The following is a 25,639-nucleotide window of genomic DNA, read 5'->3' as shown; positions in this document are numbered from 1 at the left end:
AGCATCACGACTGCATTTTGGTGCATTTAGGATTTCTGTCCACTGGGATGCCCAAGGAAGCTCAAATCTGATGCAACAGAGCCACAAGGGCTCCCACTAAAAGAAGGAATTAGATCACCACCACCTCACCCAGAGCCAAACCCATGGTGGGACCAGCCCTGTGCAGGCTGCAGCCCAGCTCTCCCATGGATTATTCACTGCCAGTGGTTTGCCAGGATGCTCAGGCTCTCCTCACTTTCACAAATCACCCCTTTCCATGGGCCCAGAGCCGCCAAGGGCACTCTGAGCTCTGCAGACACGGCAGGCACACATCACAGATGATGGGAATGCCAGCAGCCTCCAGAGAGGCTCTGGGGACCAGACACTCTGCTCACTGCCTCTGTTACATTCAACATTTCAGAGGGACAGTAAAACTTGTTAGCATACTGTCAGAGATGGAAAAAACACCAGGAGAAAGAGGAAACTCCACACAACAAAATACCTGGAAGCCACCAAGGACTTTGGAATAAACCCACAGCTGATTCATAAGGACAACCCAGGACACAGGCTGGATTTTTTTTTTTTCATTATTTACCTGACCAGCAGCCTGGAAAACAGTGCTCCTGCACCCGAGGACATGAGCTGATTTCTCGTGATCTGCCAGGCTGCAGGACCAGATGCTGTGGCTGCTTCTTCCTGGAAACACCCAAGGTCAGGCTGGACTGGGCTCTGAGCAGCCTGACCCACAGCAAGGTGTCTGTGCTCGTGGCAGGGGGTGTGAGTAAATCATCTTTAAAATCATCTTTAAGGTCCCTTCCAACCTAAACCCTCCTGTGATTCTGTGGGAGCCCCTGGTGCTCCCAACCTGCACATCCCACACTTGTCATGATTACAGCAGCAGCAGCAATGATGCACTGGCCTCCTCTGCAAAGCCCTTTAATAACATTAATGTCTGTCAGGCCAGACTTTAAGTATCAACATATGGGGAGAAAGCCAAATACCTTAATATTATTGTGTGTGCTTCTGAAATAACACTCCACAAGGCCTCTTATGCCGAACATTAAACCTGCTTAAGAGAAGACATTTGAGCAGAATCAATTATTTTGCAGTAATTCTTCACATTGAATGAGGCATTTTAAGTATATGTTGTCACAGCAGAACTCTTCACATATTTAAAAGCACGTTTTCCATGAAATTTAGTTACAAAAACAATAATATGAATGTGAAATTATCCTTTATGCAGCAAAAGGCTTGAGAGCAAATCCTTCCCATGTCTGTAGACAGGAATATTCACAACATTATACCAAAGGTCCTACCAACACTTCATTATAAATTTCTCCCCTTATATTCAGGGAATTAGAAAAATCTCTGCCCAGAGGGGACTGTTTTCATAAACTCGGTGCACAGGGGTCTCAGTACAGGCAGGAATGTTTATGGAAAATCTGAGATTAGAACATTTCAAACTGCCTGGTTTCAAGTTGCACACATGTAAATCTATAAATAGCGCAGGGAAAGTGTGTATGAAAAGGGAAGAAATAACACATTGTGCAAAAAACCCAAGTTTGTCATTACAATGGAAAACGAACATTTTTTTTTTTTCTATTTGACTAAAAATCTAATTTACTACCAAGCTATTCCATTTTTGCTGCTAGATTGCCAAGAGTGTTATCTCCATGAGTTTTTAATACCAGCCCTGAGCAGGTTGTGCGCAGCAGGGTGGGTTTAACCCTGCCAGTGACTTCCCCAGGAGCAGAGCTGGGACACTGCCCCTTGCTTTGGGACCACACCTGGGCACACCAACAGGAGCTCCAGAGCAGCCCAGCAACACCAAAGCACACAGAAACAGCAAAACCCAGGGGTTAAAATGCTCTGCAGCACATTGATGCTCAGCCAGGAACCCCACAGTGCTGGGCTTGATCCTAAAATCCCAGAAATGGCAGTGAGAGGGGGTGACACGCTGGGGACATGGCCATAGGACACACAGCTCCTAAAATCCCAGAAATGGGCACTGAGAGGGGGTGACACGCTGGGGACATGGCCATAGGACACACAGCTCCTAAAATCCCAGAAATGGCACTAGGAGGGGGTGACATGCTGGGGACATGGCCATAGGACACACAGCTCCTAAAATCCCAGAAATGGGCACAGAGAGGGGGTGACACCCTGGGGACATGGCCATAGGACACACAGCTCCTAAAATCCCAGAAATGGCACTGGGAGGGGGTGACACCCTGGGGACATGCTCATAGGACACACAGCTCCTAAAATCCCAGAAATGGGCACAGAGAGGGAGTGACACCCTGGGGACATGCTCAGAGGACACACACCTCCTAAAATCCCAGAAATGGGACTGGGAGGGGGTGACACCCTGGGGACATGCTCATAGGACACACACACCTCCTAAAATCCCAGAAATGGGCACAGAGAGGGGATGACATGCTGGGGACATGGCCATAGGACACACAGCTCCTAAAATCCCAGAAATAATATTATTGTGTGTACTTCTGAAATCCCAGAAATAACTTCATATTATTGTGTGTGCTTCTGAAATAACACTCCACAAGGCCTCCACTCTGGGATGCAAAATCCCAGAATTGGGCAGTGACAGGGGGTGACACTCTGGGGACATGTCCGTAGGAGGTGACACACCTCCTAAAATCCCAGAAATGGAACTGAGAGGGGGGTGACACACCTCCTAAAATCCCAGAAATGGACACTAGGAAGGGGTGACATTTTGGGGACATGCCCATAGAACACACAGCTCCTAAAATCCCAGAAACGGGCAGTGACAGGGGGTGACACCTGAGTACAGCAACTGCAGGACATGCCCTGACAAGGCACAAAAGACCATTTTGATGACCACAGGGTCATCAAAAGCTTTAAAGACAGCAATTACATCAGAGGGATAAAATATATACTGCAGCATCAAAGTTAAACGAAAAATTAAATTAAAATTATTTTAATTTAGCTGACTCAGTTGGGATAATCCTACCCTCTACAGCATTAGGGCTTTGGCCAGTGAGGCACTGCAATCTCCTGAAATCTTATTAACTCAGCTAACTGCACTTTGCCTCCACTTTCTTCTAATTTTAGACTGAAACTCTCTACAGCAGAGCCCATGCAGGGCAAAAACAAATTTTAAACATCACGCTTTGCTGAAATGTACTGCAAGTGTATTTTCTTTTGAAAGAGGCGGGGTGGATCACTTGACTGAAGCTCTCAGGATGTTAATATTTGAGGGCAAGCTCTGCTTTGGCACTTCCAAGGGAAGGGGACAGCGAGGGAAGGCAGCACTGCTGGTGCCACAGAGCGCCTCAGAAATTCCTGCTGACACAGCTTCCTCTTCATCTCTGCCTCATATCAACTTAGTAGTCAATGTGTTATTTTAACAGCAAGACAACAACTATACAGAATGTCAAATAGTTACCTTTTATCTGGAATTTTATTCCTGCCATATATTTCAATGGAAATATACAACTTAATGTTGCGACATATTTCATGGTGAAATGGGTAATAAAAAAACTATAGACTGTGCACTTCCCCTACAACATAAAGGAGGGATACACTGAAAACCTCTACTGTTTGCTACTCTTTGTTGTCCAAAATCTCCACACCAATCTACAGTGTCTGAACTATAAACATGGCTATTTTCAAGGCTTTTGTTTTTATCTTTTTAATGAAACAAAATATAAATACAAAATACGCTCTGAATCCACCTGGCCAGCCTCAGTTCCAGATCCACATGGCTAGTTTCATTCCAGACTGATGTAAGGACAGAGACAGAGCACAAACCCTTCAGAGCACACTCTGACCCCAGCCTGGTGTCCCTCACCCTGCAGTGAGGTGCTCCAGGGAAGGAGAAAATCAGGACCAGGAAATTTTACATCAGCAGGTGCAAAGCAAAACCCCTCTCTCATCTCCTGCATCATTCTGGTATCAGGCTGGGGGTGCTGCTGGAATCTCAAAAAATGCACATAAAATCACAGAAGAGTTTGGGCTGGAAGGGATCTTTAAAAGCTGTTCAGTCCAGTCCATCCCTGCCCATCCACCCTGGCCTTGGACACTCTGAGGGACGAGGCTCAAATGCCTCCCCCTGTCTGACACGTTTTCAGTAATACTTTCAGCAAACTGAAAGCTCCCCTGTATCTTCAGAGAGATACATTTCCCCTTCTAAGTAAACTACAGACCAGGAAAGAAATATTCCCTGTCATTTTTCCATACAGATGACAGCTGGCTAATTAGTGAAATTATAGCTTTGTCAATATCACTTCACGCGCTCAACCCCTCTTGCTATTAAAAAAAAAAAAAAAAAAAGAAGGAGCTGAAAGATGCAAACTCTTTCACATGTTTGTGTTTACCCAAGAAAAGTGTCCCTTTTCAAGGGAGGCCTGGTGGGCAGAGCTGTGACTGCCACAACAGCTACATGGAGCAGTCTCCAGGACTCATTTACCACTCTCATTTAAGGTCCCCTGGCTTGGCCATGTCCTACATGAATAATTACATACAAACACACTGCAGGAGCATGAAAAGGACAGAGAAGTTTTAGGTGTTGAGAACATGAAGTATCTTAGGTGAATGATGCTCAGCAAGTTTTCCTGCTGGAGGATGGATTTACCTGAGGACCATCAGGCTTCTGAGCTTTCCCCTCCAGCATCCATGCTGAGTGTACTTGTTCTGCCCTGTGCACCTTTCAGAGTACACAGGAATGTACCAAATTAACCATCAGACTCTGCTTTAAGATGTATGCCAAGGTTTTATGTCAGTCTAGGTCTGCCCTCCAGCAGGACCTGCCTGGCAGTGTGCACGGCCTGAGAGCTGCATTAACTCCCAGGGCTGTGACTTCTCCCTGATCAGTCAACAGCTAAACCAGAATCACTACCTGTAGTTCTTGATGAGCTCAAAAAATGGAAGAGGATGGCACCACTGGAGCTGGACAAACCAATGTGCTCCAGAGTCCCAGCAAAGCGCTCCAGCGCCAGCTCAGGACGCGGCAGAGGAGCCTGCAGGACCTGCTCTGACCCCCACCAGAGGAGGTTTCCAGAAACACGACTGCACTCTGAGCTCCCTCTTGGCTTTCAGAGCCTGCACAGCAGCCTCCAGCTCACCCAGGGGCTGCCTGGTCACTGAGACACAGCACCAACACAACAGGGCATCCCCAAAGCTTTGCCAAGCCCTGCTCTATTCACACCAAGATGATCAAGGACCAGGACGCCCTGCTCTATGTCACACCAAGCATGGCCATTGTGACATAAATCACCACTGCCACCAAATCTGGCTGTCTTCAAGCTTATACCTGCAGACAACAGTCCCCTTTGTTTTGTTTTTGCCCAGGATTGCTGCTCAAGGTCCCTCCTTGAGAAGCAGTCTGCCCTGGAAGCACCAGGATGCTCTCCCAGCCCAGGGGGCTCTGCTGGCAGGGGCAGAGATGAGCAGGGTATTGATTTGCAGGGTCTCCAGTGGATGGAAGGGATGATGAATCTGACTCCACGTTCTTCAAAGGTGAGTTTATTATTTTATGATACTATATTATATAAAAGAATATTAAACTAAACTATACTAAAGAATACAGAAAGGATACTTACAGAAGTAAGTAGGAGGACACACACCTACCATCCCAAAAATGGGCATTGGGAGGGGGTAACACTCTGGGGACATGCCCATAGGAGCGGACACACCCCTCCTACAGAAGGCTAGAAAGATAATAATAAAAACTTGTGACTCTTTCCAGAGTCACAACACAGCTTGGCACTGATTGGCCAAAGAGTGAAAACAACTCACATGAATCCAATGGAACAATCACCTGTGGGTAAACAATTTCCAAACACATTCCACGTGAGCAAAACACAGGAGAAGCAAATGAGATAATTATTGTTTCCCTTTTTCTCTGAGGCTTCTCAGCTTCCCAGGAGAAAAATCCTGGGTGAAGGGATTGTTCAGAAAATATGACAGTGACAGCAGGGAGCAGCTGCAGAGATCTCCAGCACAGCCTGGGCAGCATCCTGCTCCTCACCCTGCTCTGCCAGCAGCCAGAGCTCCTCATCTCCTGGAGGCCTGCTTCAAGATCTGCCCTTGACACAGATGCTGTGAAAGCTGGAGAGCAGAGCACCACATCCCACAGCTTCTCCTTTCCCCTGGGAGGAGCTTTGGTGTCGCAGACATCTTCTATGAAAAATTCCTTCTTTAGGATTTTTCCTCTTGAGAAGCTGGAGGCCTCAGGAACAAAATGTAAACATTGATTATCTGCTGCTGGGGAATGCAACAGGTGCATCTGGGATTGGCCCATGTTGGATGTTTGTAATTAATGGATAATCACAGTCAGCTGGCTCAGACAGAGAGCCGAGCCACAAACCTTTATTATCATTCTTTGCTATTCTATTCTTAGCCAGCCTTCTGATGAAATCCTTTCTTCTATTCTTTCAGTATAGTTTTAATGTAATATACATCATAAAATAATAAATCAAGCCTTCTAAAACATAGAATCAGACCCTCGTCTCTTCCCTCATCCAAAACCCCTGTGAGCACCCTCACACTTTGGCCCAGCAGCTTCATCTCTTTGGTTCACCACTATCACCATGGACAAGAGGACACAAGTCCATCACCAGCACCCTCCAACCACACCAGCTCCTCTGTGGGAGCTGCTCCCTTCACCCTGCAAAAACCCATCCAACCCCTCAGCTCTGCTCATCGGGGCAGAATGGCAACCCCAGCTGGATGTGGCAGAGCCAACAAGAAGCCAAAGGCTATTTTGGAAGGATGTGAAAAACTGCTGAGCGTTGATTTATTCAAGAGATTCATCAGTTCACCAACTTTCTGAGGCTTCGGAGATGGTATAAATGTAACAAGTGAGTCTCTTGCATGAATAAAAAATTACGTTTTACATAAATTAAATATATAATTTGATTAAACATGTTTATGTCTCGGCAGTGACATTTAGAATAGGAAGTATTCATTTTCTGTTTTGAAAGGAAAAAAACTCTTTCAAATGTAATTTGAAGCTGTCAAACCAATCTTCTTTACAGATCTTTTAAATGTCACATACCTTCGAAAGGGGATGGCAGATTCCTTTTAAATATGCAATTGCAAACAGTCCAAGCAAAATCAAGAATTTATTAAAATATGCTACTGACATTTATACTGATTAGGTATAGCCCTTTCCTCACTCCCTTTCGATAGACTCCCGTACAAAAGATGTGTCACAACAGCTCCCATTAACTCTGTGCTCGCTCCAATTCCCCAGCACACAACCAGCCCTTCCCAACCAGCAAAACCCAGCTGCAGGAGAAGAACCTCCTCTTCTCCAGGGGCAATAATATGGATTTGTACTCCCTCTCCATGAAGAATTGTATTTTTTTGATGATTTCTTACCAGCATGCCTGAAATTTATAACCAAAAATATTAACTGCACTTACTTTAAATCAAGTGCAGCACTACCCCTAATGGCTTTAAATGGGAGAGTGTGTTAATCACACCCATAAAGAAAACCCACTGCAACTCATTCCAACAACTTTACAGGAGCAATCTGTATGTTTTGTTTTATAATCACAATATCTATCCTTATATTATTCATTATTTACCCCACCTAGAATGCATTTCTGGACTGTTTTTCCTTTCCCTTTTCCACCAGTGAATGATCAAGTGCAGCAATGATGGCAGCTCCCATTCCCAGTTGCTCCCCACTGACATATTGGACATTTTAGGGTCATTTTATTTTTTTTAAAAGACAAAGAATTTAATGATTATTTCTTCCCCTCTGTCATCAGGTCAGTGAAGTGCTCAGGCATAACTCTCATTAGCATTAATGGAAATCCCCACTGTAAATTCTCCCCGGTGAAGCAACATTAAAAGCAAGACCATCCTGACCAAGCACACTCAAACTGGAAAATAAAAATATACCTCCCATTTCTTGCTACCTCCAAAGGGAAAATGTAATGGAGAGCAGGAGATTAAGCTACAATTCCTGTATCAAATCTTCCTTGTACTCTATAATTACTCAACACAACATACACAATGGTTACTCCTTAATGATGAGAATTTGTTGCACATTATTGAAAGATTTTATTCTAATGCTCTCTCAACTTTCTGGGGCATAACACAGACAATTACAGCACAGCCACATAAATCACCACCAAATCTGGCTGTCTTCAAGCTTATACCCAGTGCTTAAAAATCCTCCAATACTTACCCATCCACCATGGAAAAAAAACACACTGGTGGGTTCAGTTGTGAGGGGGAACAAAGTAATTTTCCACCACTTCCTTCCCTCCACCAACCACTGTAAAGGGTGACCAAGATTTCTGGGGATTCCCAAAGATGAGCTGTGGAACTCATGACATAAATATCAATACCCAATCCCTCAGTGAGCAGCTGCTCTCTGGTTCATGGCTCTGTCAATACCTTCTGCTGACACAACACTGATGATCAGTGTCAGAAACATCCCTTAAATGCAGCCAGGGAAAGCTGAACACTGCAGGAAAGCACATCCATTTTCATGGGTTTCTCAATGATGAGAAGCTGCCCCTCAGAGCTCCTCCATGGCTCTCCTAAACCACATCTCCTGCAGAAGCCAGGAGAGCTGGGCCACCAGAGAAGATCCTGCCTGACATCCACCACACCTGGACAAATTCACATCACATGGGGAAGCTCATTTCTGCCCTGAGCCCCTTGAAGGACACAGCATCACTTCCCAGGTAAGGGCACTCAACACCTTCTCTATCCCATCCAAACCATTTTTCCTGCCCCCACAAAAACCAAGGAGTCTTCTGGCTAGCTGAGGCAGTGTTATTCCCATTCCTTGCACTTGGCAAGTGGTCCTTGACCAACACTCATCTGCAGGGTAGGCACAGTGAGGAATTTGTGTTCTGTTTCTGCTTCTCAGTTTACCCAGCTGCTTTTATTCATCGTAACACACAAACACAAGAACAACCAAACAGCTGAGGTGTAAATGGGACAGCTCAGCATTGGTTGTGTCCATCCCCCTTGGTTTGTGCAGTCCAGTCCCACCAATCCCTTTGGATTGCTGGGGAGCACAAGAGTTAATCTTTCTTAATGTTTAAATCAAGTTCAGCCACTTTACACTACTTTCCAAACCTCCATAAGGTCTTCCTACAGGTTTTGTCCATAAAAACAAATGGTCTGGACTTCAGGCAGGACTCCCTTCCCTTTCAAAGGAATAATTGGAGGAACCAATCACCAAACCCTGTACATGCAGCATCTGAAGGCAAGGCCATTGCCCTGAGGAGAGCGCCTTCAGTCCCTGAAGGTTTAACACTCATGAGTGGCAGCCTTGGGAGATGCCAGCAGGCTGCTTTCCGTCCGGCATTTCTGCCTGGCATTGTCCCCAAGCACTGCCAGTGCAGGACACGTGCCACTTCTCCAGCGCCACCTGGAAAAGGCAGGAGATCTGCCCGGTGGGCTTCCCAAAAGCACAGCCAGTCTGATCCACATGTGAGCTACTGCGGAGCACAGTTTTGGAGCCTGCCAGCAGCTGGTGGAGATCAGCATCAGCCCAGCAGCGCGGCAGGAGCTGAGCCTGGCCTCCCATCCCCGCAGGAGCATCCCTGATTTCCTCTGACAGAATCAGCGCACTCGTCACCAGCCCTCTCCTGAGCCAGAGCAGGAGGTTGGCCTTTATTTCCACTTTACTGCACCCTGCTGACCCAGGACACGACTCAAAAACACCAGGGATGGAGTGACAAGATTTAACAGTCAAGTGATAACCACGCTGGGTGCTAAAAGCCTCCTTGGACAGCTCTGCTCTGCCATGAGAGCAACACGGACACATCTTGGGAGAGCAGCCCATGGAGGGGACAGTCCAGCCCCACATCAGCAGGACACACACACTGACCCCTCTCAGAGTGCTTGCTGTGAATTCCCAGCAGGAGCTTTCCAATGACAACTGCAGAGTCCCCTTTGCAGGAGTCAGTCCTGTCCAAACCTGTCCCCACTTCCAAGCAGCCCCTTCACTTCCTGAGGGTTTCCTGAGCCAGCAGACCCACAGAACCACAGAGTAATGAGGCTGGGAGAGACCTCTAAGATCATCAAGTCCAACCACAGTGAATGGCACCAGCAGCTCTCAGTGTTAGGTGTACAGCACAGACACCATTCCTCCCTCCTGGATTATGCTGTTTGCTTGATTTGTGGAAGCAGGAATGGGAGAAGCAGCCAGGGAAGGAATAATACTTTAAGACAGTTATGGAAGGAATTACAGAACCATAACATAAGGAATAACACCTTAAGATAGTTATGGAAGAAATTATAGAACCATAACACAAACTCCACACAGAGTGTGCGAGTGCACAAGCATTTCTCCTGCCACAACATAATTAATGTAAAACATGCTAGGATTTCATTCACATGGGCATTATTTTTGTTGATCTGGGTTTTTGAAAGCCATGGCTTCCTGCATTCCACAACAGAAACTTTACACCCACCAAAGCTGGTACCATTTCATTTTATTCTTCCTGTCTTTATTCTATTTATTTATTCAGCTAGCCAATGTGAGAGGCCATAAATTGCACTGCTACTAAAGTCACAGGGGGAATTCCTTTAAACATAAGTAAAAACTCATAAATAACTTCCTGCAGTCAACAATGCATTCATTTTCTTCTCTGCCTTCCGACTAATCTTCCAGCTAACAAATCAAATCAAGTGCCCAAACGTAATTATTCTGTTGTGATAATCATCTCCTTATACTCAGAGCACACCTTGGCTTATTTCTTCTCAAATTAAAACTATCAGAGAGGCTTGGGATGGTGGGAGAGAGGAGGAAAGGTTATGAGACATTGATAAACCCAAGGCACAACACGGAAACTCTTCAACTTGACCGAAGTCCTGCATCTTGAGCAGAAGGTTGGCCTTTTTGTGCTAGGTTGGTAAAAAAAAGTGATGCCAAATCCAATTTAGCCTCACTTTTTATTGGTATGACTCATAGTACAGTTTTCAAGGCAATGAAGTGCACGATATAAAGAAAAATAAATTATTTTAGAAGCAGGACAATTCCCCTAAACTTGCTGGAAGCAATGTAGCTACAAATAAATCCAGGAATTAATCTGTGACAAAGTCAGTAGAAAGGCAAGAAACCTTCACAAAATGTAAACACACAGGACAACGTGGGGTGAACATTTATTTAACCTTACACAAAATTTGCAGTTTGCCCTGTGACTAGCCCTCAGCACTTCCAAACCTCAGCATTTCCAAAACATTCTGCTTGCTGCGGGCAGTGACAGAGCCTGGTGGGCATTCCCACTGGGATGGAGGTCAGGGATGATGCCCCAGGGGAACAATCCCACCCACAGCCACGGCCCCACTGCATCACCACTAGATCACAAAGTGATGGCCAGCACCAAGAGCAGGGCCAGCAGCATCAGGCTAAAAATAAACCCCCAGAAATAGCCTTGCCTTGGCTGCCAGCCTCCTGAGGATGCAAAGGCTCAGGGCTGGAGGGGAGCAACAACAGGCCTGACAGCATCCGTGTGGATCCAGCAAATGGACCGGGTGAGAGGGGAGGAGGAAGGGACCCAGCACAGGAGTGGAAATGCAGTGGGAGTGGGAATAGGATCCCAGCAGGTGAGTGTGAGCCTGCCCAAGCACATCCTCATCCTCCCCAGAGCACAGCTGGGGAAGGCAGAAGCTGCCACAGCCCATGTGGGGATGTGATGCTGCCGGGCAGGGTCCAGGAAAGCAGAGCTGGAGGGCAGCTGGTGACCCTACTCTACATCATTTTCTTTTATTTCACTGCTTTATTTTGCCATCTTTAAACAAAACCCCCATGACAAGCTTTTCCATGCAAACACCTTTGGTAAGCCTTTGAAAATGCGCAGGTTTGAAACACAGAAACCAGAAGCCAGTCAGGCTGAGCCATTCCCAGTCAGGACATGAGCATTTCAGAGGACACCCAGCTCATTCCAAAGGCTGCAGGAGGGCGAGCCAGGGGTGCAGAGCAGAGCCCTCTCACACAGCTCCAGCAGCACCCCCTGGCCAGCCCTGTGCCTCACCAAGGCAGCCACACCTCAAAAACAAACACCTGGATTCCCTCATCCGACCTATGGGACTGCCTGTGCGGTACAGAGTTCAGGAAGGGGCAGCAGAGCCGCTTGGAAAGTGGTTTGTTTTATTTTAAACGAGCTAGTTTTGGGAAAGATGCACATCACAGGAGACAATGCTGCGGCTGGTTAAACCCTCCAGGTAAGAGGGGATTATACTGCAAACACTGATGTATCCTTCAAGCAGGACCACCACTGAACTGCTGGCAGATGATTCCCCACACAGCACACTTTAAAAGGTCAGGAAACCCTCCCAAGCCCAGGCTGCTTGTGTGTGCTGGTTTATGGAGGCAGGAGCAGCACAGACCCCAGAGCCTGACCCATCCCATGGATTTCAGTGAGAGAGGGATGGTCACCAGGCCACCAGCACAACTTAGGAAGGGTCTGCAGCACTTCCCTCCCAGCAGACCTCACCTGAGTTTTCTGAGGGTTGTTTTCTTACTTTGATATATTTTTTTGATGCATTTCAAGTGAGATACTCTTAATTCTATACAATGGAAAGTGATTTTTAAATAAATTATTTGATTTCCAGATGAAAATATTCATTTAGTGGTTCAGAGGAAAAAAACCATGAGATCTTACACGAACAGAGGCTCCCAGAGGTGATGGGGAGCAAGAGCCACAGGGCTCTCATCATTTTAGACTCATCTTAGACACACAACACAGAATTACAGAATGTTTTGGGTTGGGAGAGGTCTAAAGATCATCTTCCAACCCCTTTCCAGGGTCAGGGCCACCTTCCACTAGACCAGGCTGCTCCAAGCCCCATCCAAGCTGATCAGCTCATTTAACCTGATGCTCTTCAAAATATTCCGAAACCCTCAAATAAAGACCTCTTAGTGCAATAAAAAAATCTTGTATCATTTCTATCAGCAGCTCAAACTCCCTAACACTCCCTTGCACAAAGTTTACATTAGGAAAAATAATTAAACAGCTATTGGGCTGATTCTGTGCCTGCTAGCAAGTCTCAGTACCTTGGTAATTTCCTTATGACTTTACAGAGCTTCCTGTAATTCCCAGGGGATTACCAGCGTTTCTGGGTACACTTTCAGGTTATTTCAGGGTTTTGGAGCACTCTGGGACAGTGTAAGGTGTCCCTGCCCATTGCAGGGATAATCTTTAAGTTCCCTTCCCTCCCAAACCATTCTGGGATTCCCTGAGCCTGTGAAGCAGCAGTGACCCTGCCGTGGCCATGAGCTGTGGGGTGGCTGCCCCAGAAAATGCTCATTTAGTGGCTCAGAGGAAAAAACCACAAGAGATCTTAAAAAAACAGAGGCTCACAGAGCTGATGGGTAGCAAGAGCCACAGTGCTCTTGTCCATTTTAGACACACAACACAGAATTACAGACTGGTTTGGGTTGGGAGGGGTCTTGAGGAGCACAGACCTGTGCAGGAGTTCAGCAGGAGAGAAGATGGAGGCCAGAACCCACTGAACACCTCAGCTTTACATGGTGTGTATCTAGCCCAGGAAGAAATGTGGTTTTCATGCCTTTTTTTTTTTCTTTTATCTGCTATTTTCAAGTCCCAAAAAAGCTACTGGACACGGAGCATCATTATGCACACCACAACCTGAACACAGCAGGAAATTTTAACATTTCAGCTGCATGCACAAACTCCTTCAACACATGTATATTTTATTTGATTTACTGCAATACTTTTCTTCCATCTCTTGAAAGTAATTTTTCTCTAAAGCGTAACTGCTTAATTGGCAAGTGTACAAAATATAATTACACTGCATACAAGTTACAATATTGCTTATGGGAATAACACTGTTGATGCATTCTGCTTTATTTTGTGTTTAATCTCTATTAAGAGATCTGTGTGAAAATAGCAAGGTACTCTTGATCTTATAAACATGACATGCAGTTCAGTCATTTCCCTGCCTAACCAAAGCCCAAACAAATCCAATTGAAGGACAACAGAAAATTCCTGGGCTAGCTTGGCACGTCCAAGCTAATAAAATTCTCATATTCTCCTCTAAAGAAAGTGCAGTCCACAGGACACTTAAAAAGAAAATCCCCAGCGTCTCCAGGCTGAGGTTTGTCACATCCATTTCAGCCTGAGAGCGACGGAAGGACGTGGCACACAGGAAAACGTGGCTGTGTGTGACAGCAGCAGGGGGGTTCATTACATCCCCACAAGGACCTCTGCAATCCCATCTCTTACAATGAAAGGATGAAGAAGCATCACGGTGCCTGACTCATGGCAGCACGGGGAGCAGCGCCTGGTGCTTGGCAGCAGAGCCTCTCACCTCCTGTGCCCCTGGCTCTGCAGCCAGGACAATGCCATTCTCAAAGTGCAGGAGGATTTGCCATTCCCAAACTGGAGGATTTGCCATTCCCAAACTGCAGCAGGATGCGTTGGGAGAGGTTTAGGTTGGGTATCAGTAGAAGGTTCTTCCCCCAGAGGGTGGTGAGCACTGAACAGGCTCCCCAGGGAATGGGCACGGCCCCAGGGATGCATTTGGACAAGGCGGGAATGTTGGGGTGTCTGCAGGGCCGGGAGCTGGACTGATGATCCATCCCTGTGGGTCCAGCTCAGGAGCAGCTGTGGGACCCCTCCAGCAGCCCCTGCTGGGAGCACTTACACCCAGGAGTAAGTTACTCTCAGGAGGAGATGCCCTGAGCAGAGACAGGTCTCACTGCTCTGACACACACCTACCATCGGCACGGTTTAAGGGCCTTAAAGGTTTATTTCATTTGCTTGAGTAATGAGATTAATGTTTGTTTGTTTAAGCTAAATCATACAAAGGCAAACATCTAAATGTCCTTAATTCACAGCATTAGCCCAGGCTGTGTTACCATGAGAGCCCATCTCACTGCCCTGCTTTTAATTGCACCAACCAATTCCTGCTTTCCTCCAGCTCCTCTCCCAGAGATCACACAGCACAGGGACACCTCGAGAAGCCAAATAAACCAAACAACATTGTCATTTGACATTTTTCCACTCCTTGTTTTCTTTGCCACTGGTTTTTAACATATTTAACTTCTAGACCTAAAAAAACCAGTGTAAACCTAGCAGATACAGACCTCTGTATATATATATATTTAAACTGAGATAGACATGGTAGACCTCTGTGCATAGATACAGGGGTAGATAAACAGATATACAGGTGGATGTAGATATATATAGATATATACACATACTGAGGGGATATGAAACAATGTTCCTGCCATAGCAGCTCCTGCACACTCAAGTACCACACAGACCAGAGCCCAGCAACCCCACAGACCCCATCCACGAACGATGGATGAGATGGGCAGACCCACCTGCAAACTCACCTAAAAGCAGAGTAAACCTGCAAACATCCAGCTGGATATTCCCACTTCAAAATACAAAAAAACATGCACACAAACACATTGCTTTCATACCTACCGCTACCCCAGCAATGTACAATTAATGCTAAATCTGAATTTGATCTGTTTCCATCAGTTTTCACTCTTCTGCTCGTAGGTTTCTCACCAGGGACGGAGTTATTTCTGTTGTACCATGGTCACCAAGAACGGGCTGGGAGCTTGACTAAATTCTGCACAATTAGATACAGCAAATGACTATCAGAAAGAGGAATCCTGCACCTAAATTAACTCTCACCTGAGCCAGGCATTAGCCACAAAATGGACCAACGCTGTCCCTGTGAACCTCTCACCCCATGTCAGGTTCCTGGTGCTGGCCCAGAGGTAACTCATCCCTGTGACAGACACAAGGCATTCTTTAAGGAAATGATGGGAAATGAAGAACCTGTGATCTTTCCTGAGTGCTCAAGGTCCCACCCTGCAATCTCCCCCTCCACACAGAGGTTTCCTTTCTGCAAGTCACTCTCTGGAAGAAAAATCTGTCATGCTGAAGCTTGGGATCTGCAAATCCCTAGATGTTCTCATTTAAAGATGGGCTTTTGTGGATTCTGAGGTCAGAAGAGACCCCTGTGATTTTCCAGCCTGACATGCTGCACACTAACTTACCTAAATCAATCCCTGCTTGAGCCTCACTCACTCCAATGAGCACACATGCCTGCACTTGGCATTTCCAGAGGTGGAGAAATCACCAGCACCTCCAGCAGCCTCTTTCACCATCATCAGTGCTGAAACCACAGACCTCAGCTCTATTCTTCTGGCTTCACCTTCCAGCTTTCAGGTCTTGTTAAAACTCCGCCTGCCAGACCCAAGAACTCTTTATTACCCAATTTATTTTCCCTGTGACAACACTAATCCCCTTAATTAATTCACCTTCCAGCATTCTCCTGGATAAGCCAGGCCAACAGAGGTTCTGGCCCCTTCCTGGCTCCTCTGGCATTCCCACAGCCCCTCCTGGGCAGGCAGCAGGGACAGGGAGGCTGCCACGTCCCTCCCCAGCCTGGCAGCCAGCACAGACAGGAGCACACAGGGCCTTTGGCCACGGTATCATCTCAGTGCTGCTGGTTGTGCCTCCCCACTGCCCCACCAGGGCGTGATTTCTGCAGGCGGCATCCTGGAGCTCCAGCCTGGCTTGTTTGCCCTGAGATAGAGGAATTTACAGTTGGCCATCTGAGAAATATTACCTGCTTGTAGCCAAGCAATACAAATTGCTGTCACCAGCAGCAGCAGTCACTCCTGTTTGTTATTTACCACTCTGCCAGCCCTGGTGACATTTCAAGCTCCAGCTGCGGTGACTCTCTGCCTTATCACAGCTTGCTCAAACATTAAGCAGCGTGAGGACAAAAATGAGTGTTCAGGGAGGCTGCTGGAAAGGGTTGTTTGGGAATTATTCCTGGTTTTACCACTGGATTTTGAGAGCTCAGCCAGTTGTCCCGCACATCCCCAGTCCGAAGAGAGCTTCTGTACCAAGCTGCATTTCTTGCTGAATTTTAAGAAACAAACCCTCCTCAGTTACTTTTATCAATCCCATTCACCAGCTCTTTAGGTGAAAAAAGAAAAGTTGGTTCTCCAGGATGTGCTGCCCCTAAACCCATACCAATGGGAGGTGAGAGCATCACCATCCAGGGCATCTCCATCCTCAAATAAATCCTCAGGATGCTTGCCCAGGGCTCACATGGAGCTGACAGGTCTGTGCTGTTCAGCCCAGCCCATTTTCCTGCTTTTCTACAATAACGCAAGGTAAGCATTGCCACAGTTCACAGGAACTCTTCAGTAGTTCAAGATTCAGTAAAAAACACACATTACTGGCTCAGTTAGCTCTGTAAACCTCTTCAGTGAGAGGCACCAGGAGCACAAAGGTCTGACTACAGCAGTGACTGCTCAACACTCACTTCTACCACAACATTCACAGGGACTAAACATAACATTACTTTTCCCCATCAAAAAAGTGCAATATTTATGATTTTTCTACCCAGTTTTTATTTCTAATATCTTTCAGGACTGTTTGTTGCTCTCATCACTACCAGGCACAGTTTCTCTCTGCATCCCCTTCCCTTTCCCTCAAGCTCTGATTTCTGTTTTTTGCCACTGATTCTCCTCTCAGGCACCTGGATGTGCAGACATGGACTGAGCTGGAGCACCCCAATTCGGCAGCCAGCACCTTAAAGAACCCAGAGCACCTTAAAAAACCCATTCTCCCTCCTGACACATCATTCAATGGATTTTTTTTCAGAAACAACCACAACAAAAACCAGTGGCCACAACCTCACTGCCTGTGGCTAGACCAGAATGAAATCTCACCCCAGCAAAGGGTGAAGCTTAAGCTGGCACAGCTATTCCAGTTTTAAGCTTTGGGACACCCCAATTTCAGGTTTGATGTTTCACTGTACCATTTTTGTAGGAAAAAAGGGAAAAGCTCAAACAAGTGGCAAATATAAAACCTACATGAGCTTGTGCTGCAGGATCATGAAACCTCTAACAACCATGAGAACATGAAAACTACTGAAAAAGGGTTTTTTCCACATATTGAATTGAAATTAATTTCATCCACAACTAATCACAGCAAAGCTTAAGGCTCTCAACTTTTAAATGTAACATCTACTATTTAGCTTAATTACTTTGCTTAATTTACTCGGTCCTTCCAACATCCCCTCTCATGGAAAACTTGGTTTTCAACATCAAAATGAGAAAAAACCTGACACTGCATGACAACTCTACAGGTACCACCAGCATCTCTTATACTTGGCCTCAGCTGTTTTTTAAAAGGGAATTTATTTGCAGGGTTTTCTGTCCACTAACACCAACAAAGGACATTCCCCACACCCCAGGGTGTGACACCCACTGCCTGCACAGGGACTCATTGATGATTTTTCTCATTTTCTACCCCAACAATGATGTTACCAGCTCCAGCTGCATGGAAACCACAGGATTTACAGATTCCCATCTCTTCCCTCTGCCTCTTTGGGGCCAACCCTGCACTCCTTGTGCACCTGTTACTATCCTAAAGGCCATCAGCATTTCAGAGGGGCTCATCATGCTCCCAGCCAGGGTCACTCACACCTTGCAGAGCCACACATTTATAGTCATTACAGCAACAACCAAAAGCCAGGCTAATTTTGGAATATCCCACAATTTTGTGCCAACCTCTTCAGCACACAAGCTTCTCTTTTTTCAGTGTGAATGGATCACTAAAAGAAAAAAAAAAAAAAAGAAGATAGACAGCATCCATTACATATCTGTTATATTTAGCAACAGAGAATCCATCTGCATTATTCCTGGTCTCATTAAAGACTTGGCTCCTTGTAAATATTGTGTCTGTAATCCCCACGTTTTCCCTCTGAGCCTGCTTCAGGGGTCTATTTCTGTAATAATTGGTGTGTGTTGTTGCACAGAAACAGTGGCTGAGTGTCTGTCAACACTGCACAAGTGAATGTACACAGGAGCAACGGCAGCACAACTGCTGTGCAAATCAGCTCCACCAGGTCCCTACAGCACCCCCTCAAAAAACTCCCAGCCAAGGAACCTGAACTCTACACCTGGGCCAAAAAAATGGTGGGATTTGGTTAATCTTGGTTTGGCCAGTGTGGTGGCAAAGATCCTTCCTAATCCCACCCTGCTCCAGCTGTTGGGTGAAGCAGAGCCCAAAATTCAACAACCAGGTTTATTTAAACTATATAAAACCTACTTCCATCAGGAGGGGTGGAAAGGAGCCCAGGGCAGTTACTTTCAGCAGGACCACTGTTTTTTATTGGCTTAAAGGACAGGTGAAATCACTGCCAGATACGGCTAAAGGAGCAAATCATTAATAATTAAAATCTACAACTGATGCATTCGAGCAATTCAGGTTTTATTTGAATCTTACCTAAAGTCTCAGAACAGATGGGACTTTATGGATGCCTATCAAGATGCCTACCTTGATCCACCCTGGAAGAACCATGTATGTGAAAAACAAGGCTGAATTATCCAAAATAAGCCTGGCATGCATGGACACACAGCTCCTGCCAGCTGTGGAGCACAGGGACCCCAAGAGGGATTCCAGGGACTGCCCTCCCCTGGGAAAACCAGGGAGCAGGGATGAGCATCCAGGATCCCCCAGAGCATGCTCTGCTCCTGGCTGGCATTCCAGGATGGGCAAAAAATCCCAGAAAACCCCCAAAATCTGCAACCCCACCAGGCAGCAGCACTGATGACCTCCGGGGAGGGTTGGTGGGTCCATCAGAGCTGGTTCCAACCATGCTGAGCCTTGCCAGAGCTGCTGCAGAGGTCTGACATCAACACCCTGGGAGCTACACTCCTCTCCCCGCTGGATAAAACACGTGAAACACCCAGAATCACACCACCAGTGGGAACAGAGGCAGTGACACACACACACAGCACATTGGGGCATCCTCTGCAGCAGCACAGCTTTGATGTTTCACCCCAAAACACTGCCCTTGCTCTTCACCACACTCCTCCTGCCACAGGACACAATTACAGGCCTCAGACAGGCAAAGCAAACTCCATCCCACCCACACTGACTCCCACATCATGCAGGTGCAAAACTCTGCTTCCACCACGTGTTTCTCCCCTCAGCTACAGCTGTAGTTCTTTCTGATAATCCCATGGAAGTTCCAAATCACATAACCAGGCTCCAATAAATCACAGCACATCCCAGGAAGGGTTTAAGGCAAAGCTGGGTGGAGCTTTGAGCTACCTGGTGTAATGGAAAGTGTCTCTGTCCGTGGCAGGGGGTTGGAATTGGATGAGCTTTAAGGTTCCTTCCAAATCAAACCATTCTGTGATTCTATAAAAACATTACAAAACCCAAATTTCGTCAGGAGGGTCCCCATGACCTTCCCACACAGCACCACCATGTTCCCCCCTCACCCAGATCAAGTCCAACAAAAAGCAAACTCCAATGTTCCACCTGCATTATCACCTCAGAGAGGAGAAACAAAAACTAAAAAGCTCCAGATGTTTATTGCTGGTTCTTAAAAAAATCTCTGGTGCAAGAAAGGGGAGAGCACACTTATAAAGCACCATTGTAGAACTGAACAAGTGACACTGATTCCTCTGTGCTCTGTCACCAAAACTCCTGCTGACTTCACACAGAGTGTTATGTGGTGACTCCCTGGTGAAATGCCAAAATCCCAGACTCCTCACCACGATGGGGCAGAGCAGAAGCAGAAAACACGTGGGTGGTACAATGAGGAGATTTGGTTTCCAAGACCTTGTTGCTGCAGAGGATGGTCATGATGTTTTTCATCCCTTCACCTAAATCTTATCTTGTTTCCTTTGGCAAAGGAGAAGGAGGGAAAAAACCCCAACCATGGGAACGTGGCATAAGGAATGGGAGGTGGCCCAGGCATATCTGACCATGACAAACTGCATTCTAGAATTCCATCCTCATGCTGCGTGTGACAAACTGCACTTGAAGTTACATCTTCCAGCACCACAAACAGCAATGGAGAAAACACCAATTTCTGCCTAAAACAATTCTGCTATCCCAGTAACCAGAGCAAAACCAGCAGTGACTTGCCAAAACCTCCTCTCCAAAGTTTCAGTGCTCCCTGCAAGAGAGGACCCCAAAAATCATCTTGCAGCCATTCCTCCTGGTCTTTAATTCAGCTGTGAGCCCTGACCATTCCTCCTTTCAGAGCCCATAATCTAAATACCCTTACAGCTGGACAGAGGGACCTGAAAAAAAAACCCAATTTCTAGGGCAGGTGTAAGTCATCAGCCCAAATTGAATTGCTCACCAGAAGCTTCACTCTTTACTCCTGTAACTTACTACAACCAAAATGCAAAGCAAAGGCAGGAACCCTCCCTAGATGTATGTGAGGAGCAAATGTGACACCCATCAGGTTTATGAGACAGCTTCATCCACCAGATCTTAACAAAACACTTGTCAATTGCCAGCGCTGTGTTCCCAGCAGCTTTTCCATTTCTTCTGCTTTAAACATGAAGCCCCTGTCAATTCCCACAGCTAGTAAACACCCAGGGAAAATTAACCTACCTTTTCCAAATGGTTGGGCAAACCCAGATGCAGGGGGGTTATTTTTATTAGTGTATTTCATTCTTGCCAGAGTCAGCTGAACTGAAGAAGTTTTATTTGAACTGCAGCCAGCCTGATGGATAAATCAACATTTCTGGCCAAAGGCTTCAGTGTGTTACTTCCAGCTCATGCCTGGGACCTCGTACTTTGAGGCTGATGTTTTTTCTGATACAAGGAATATTATCACCAGACCCCAGTGACAAATCTGTGCGCTGAAATGACAGAGTTGAAGATGACAGTTTGTGCTGCAGTTCTTGCTGTGGGGAAACTCCTGTGAGTGTTTTCCACCCAGGAAAAGCAGGAGTGGGAAAAGGGCACAGCTTTGCCCTCGGAGGAGCGGGGGGATGAGAGGGAGCTGTCAGCAAAGGGGCAGCCAAACCCCACATCCACATGGGCTGGAAAACTGCCTCAAAAACAGGTAAAGCTGACAGCAAGGAAACGTCACCTGTGATTTGTACACTATAAAATTGACAATAAAACCCTGGACCGGGGAAGCATCTCAGTCTGAAATTCTAGGAGAGAAAGGAAAAGCCAAATGCTCCTGCGATCCGCACTCCTAAACACAGGAGAGTGCCACCACTCTGACTGAACTACCTTATTTTCTGCTCAGCTTCAGAAACACTTGGTTGTAACTTCGAAAAGGAAAGATATTTTGATTGCCCATGACCGGGGAGAGCTTGGATCAAGTGAGGAACGGCCCTGAGCCCCCCGGGTTTGCTAAGGATGAAAGCCAACCTCTGTCCCCCCTAATGGCTAACAGGTGGGTTTCACAAAACGCCTCCAAAAATAAAAAGCTCCTTTCTAAAAATACCACCCTGCATTCACGACGCCAGATTTTCCAGAAAAATACTGACGATAGCTGACGTTTCCCAAACAATCGCTTTCATGGGAACTCGGGGCTGCCCCTGCAGCAGAAAGTTTTGCCAGGCAAAGAACAGAAATCCTTGTTTAAGATTCGAGCCCCGTGGACGGACCCATTCCCTCCGCCAGCTCCGGAGCTGGAGCACAAATCAGCTTTATGGAAGTAACAGATTACAGAACACACCGCTACAAATAATTTTTTTTTTTTTTTTTTTTACTAGAGGATGCGTAATTGAAATGTCTGAGATCCAACAGTCACCTCAGAATTCATAAATACCTCATAGTATTCCAAACACACTCTCCTATAATGAGACCGTCTTCAATTTTCCTTGGTAAAAGAGAGACCTTTAAAGAATGCTAAAGCAGGTCGGCGCCCTTATGCACTGATGGAAACAGGAACAAAAGCATTTTGTCACCACGCATCTCGTCTATCATTATTTCCCTCACTCCGCTTAAACAAACCTAAAAGTACGTGCCTCTTCTTCCTCCCCCGTGCCCAAATATCGGCAAAACCCGGGATTTCCTCCCGAAGGAAAGGCACCATCTGTATGGGAACAAGGGACCGTTACACCGAGCCCTCACCGCCGATCGCTTTTTTCCTCCTGCTCCACTCATGTTTTTTAAAACACAGGATTAAAATGTCATCCCACCCCTCCCGTTCTGGGGAACCGTGTGTATTCCTCTCCTCCGGTCACGGTGCACTTAATCAAGTGTGAATGATTAAAGTACTTCAATTAGAGCTACGTACATTCATTGCAGGCAATTCAAAGGCAGAGGAGAAGTGCAGCTGAAAGAAGAAATTACTTCTACTACTTTGAGATCTCCATCTCCTACTTTCCTCCTCCCCAGCACAGCCGGAGCCCTGAGACCCGGAGAAGTACCAGGCTCTAAGCTCCAGCCGGGATTTACCTTGGGGGCACGTCCCTCGGCAGGACAAAAGCCTATTCTTTCCCCCTCAGCAAGTCCTGCAAGTTTGGGGGGGGGGTGAAATGTTATTTTTTTTTTTTTTTATGGTGGAGCGGAGGGGTGCGAAAAGAACAATCTCAGCGCCTAAATCCACGCACCCCCTCTGATTTTTCATTCTGGTGATACCAGGGAAAGGCTTAAAATGTGCAGGTCGAGGGAGGGAAATAGACGTAATAAATAAATAGTGGGGAAATGATTCTGATTTCTGGCGGAGGGGTACAAGGTGGGAGGGAGGGAAGGAGCGAGGCGCGGCCCCGCGGACACCGCGCACCTCCGCGGGTTAGGAGCGTGCAGAGTTGCTAAGTGACTGAGGGGCGAGCGCGGTTATTCAGCAGCAATAAAAATATTTTTTAAAAATTTAAATTTAAAAAAATATTAAAATGCTACACCAATTTTTTTTCCCTCCCGTAATCTACCTAAAATTAAAAAAAAAAAAAAAGGCAATAACTAAATACACTATGCCCCCCCGAAAACAAGTATAAATTATAAAGGCAGCGCAAGGCGGCGGCTGCTCCGCGTCCCCCGGAGCATCGGCCGCGCCGCACCGCGGGGTTCCCCCCTTGCCCAAACTTTCCTGCCGCCGCCGCCCCGTTAATCCCCCGGCAGATGTTGTCGGCGGCTCTCGGCACTAAGTAAACAATGCGGGGCCCGGCACAACAAAAGATTTCCCACTTCACCCCGCCGCTCCGCGCCCACCCGCGCAACTTGCGCGGCCGCCTCCCACCACCATCACATTTCCACCTACCCTCCCCTCCTCGGGTTGGTTTTTTTTTTGCCTGCTCTGTCCCCCTCGCCGGTGAGGTTGACTAAAGCAAAGATGTCCTCGCTTTTCCCTTGTCCTTCTCGCCGGGAAGCGCAGCCGCCGCCGCTCCCTTACCTGCTCCCGGCCGCCGCCAGCCCCGCGCCGCTCTTCACCGCCGCATCCCTTCCCGCATCCACCGCCGGGCTCTGCTTGCCGGAGATCCACCTTAAAAACGCCACCCGTTCGCACACCGCACAAAAAAAAAAAAAAAACCAACTTAATCCTTCCCCCCCACCCCCCCTTTCCCCGCTCTCCTGCTCCGCCCGCCGCCGCGCCGGGAGCGGACGGGGGCACCGGAGCCCCGCAGCAGCAGCGGAGAGGATGCTAATTGCAACTTGGGGGGGAGGGCCGCTCTTCCCCCCCCCCCCCTTTCCTTCTTCCTCTTTTTTTTTCCTGCCTTTTTTTTTTTTTTTCCTTTTTTGTTTGGGGTTTTTTTTTTCTTTTTTTTTTTTTTTTTTTTTTAAGCCAGAAAGTGCCCGGGCGGCGTTGGGCGGAGCGGCCGCTCCCCCTCGCCACGCTGGGTGAGCGAAGAGAGGTAGAGGCTCTCACTGCCTCGCTTTTTTTTTTTTTTTTTTCCCTTCTTCTTTTTCTCTCTCTCTCTCTCTCTTTTTTTTTTTTTTTTTTTTTTTTTTTTTGGCAATAGGCGGGGTCTCTCCTTGCAAACCAATGACACAAACCCACATGGACCAGCCTCGCCCCCTATAGATACTCTTCACTACAAATAGGCTCTCTCGGGGGATTAGTGGATCAGCTAAAGTACAAACAGACGCAGCGAGGAAGGGGCGGGGGGGGGCGGCGGGAGGCGCCGCGGGTGGGGAGCGGCCCCGGGGCCGTGCGGGGCAGGGCAGGGGCTCGCCGGGGCTGCGGGGGCTCCGCGGGGCGCGGCGCCTGTTGCGCTCGGCGGCGGGGCGGGGAGGGCGGGCAGGAGCGGCCGCCGCCGCCTTTGTTCGGCCACCCGCGCTCAGCGCGCCCGGCCCGGCCCCGCAGCAGCGGCGGCAGCGCGGGCACCGCCGGCGGCCCCGGGGGACGCCCGGCCCGGCTCTCGCACATCCCGGCCCCATCCCGGCAGCGCGGCCGGCGGATAGAGCCCGGCGGGGATCGGGGCCGGCGGGGATGCGGCTTTGGCATCCCCGGGGCCGAGGGGCTGCGCGGAGCCCGGCTCGCTGCGAGCGCCGTTCGGCAGGGTGCGAGATAGCGAGAGCGCGCTCGCCGCGCATCTGTTTGTATTTGTGTGCCGTGTTACCCCCCTAGATTTGGGAATTAGTGTTTTGACAGACGTTCTTCATCTGCTTATCAGAAGAATGTGGGCAGGTGGTGATCCCATCTTTTTGTTGTATAATCATCGAGCCTCCCTGCATTATATATATATATCCCGTGCTTCTCAATCAGCCTGGGAAACAGTACATTCCTTTTCTACTCAAATAAAACCCTTGAACCAGCTCAATTGTCCATCACAATAAATAAGCGAGCTTCAGTTTTTGTGGGTGGAATTACACGGTTAAGGGCCTAAAGATCTTGATTCTTGTGAGCACGTTGTATGTCCTCAGTGGATGCTTACACCACGTCCATCATTTGTCCTCCCAGCACCTGCTGCCGGCGGCTGCTG

General features: G+C 47.5%; 1 protein-coding gene across 4 annotated transcripts in view; it reads right to left on the bottom strand.

The window, feature by feature from the left end:
• Nucleotides 1-24,234, bottom strand: part of CTBP2 (C-terminal binding protein 2) — a 132,061-nt gene extending 107,827 nt beyond the window's left edge. The window contains exon 1 of one of the 4 annotated variants that reach the window (XM_063163017.1): nt 24,109-24,234. The gene's annotated coding sequence lies outside the window, so the exon portion shown is untranslated. Of the gene's footprint in view, nt 1-15,611; nt 15,665-23,976 lie in introns of those variants that run through there. The other 3 variants (XM_063163018.1, XM_063163019.1, XM_063163020.1) reach the window with 3 other exon arrangements.
• Between the last annotated feature and the right edge of the window lie 1,405 nt (nt 24,235-25,639).

Source organism: Melospiza melodia, chromosome 9, assembly GCF_035770615.1.
Source record: "Melospiza melodia melodia isolate bMelMel2 chromosome 9, bMelMel2.pri, whole genome shotgun sequence".
NCBI lineage: Eukaryota > Metazoa > Chordata > Aves > Passeriformes > Passerellidae > Melospiza > Melospiza melodia.
The sequence above is the reverse complement of the archived record's forward strand: the minus strand, read 5'-3'. Positions and strand labels throughout refer to the sequence as shown.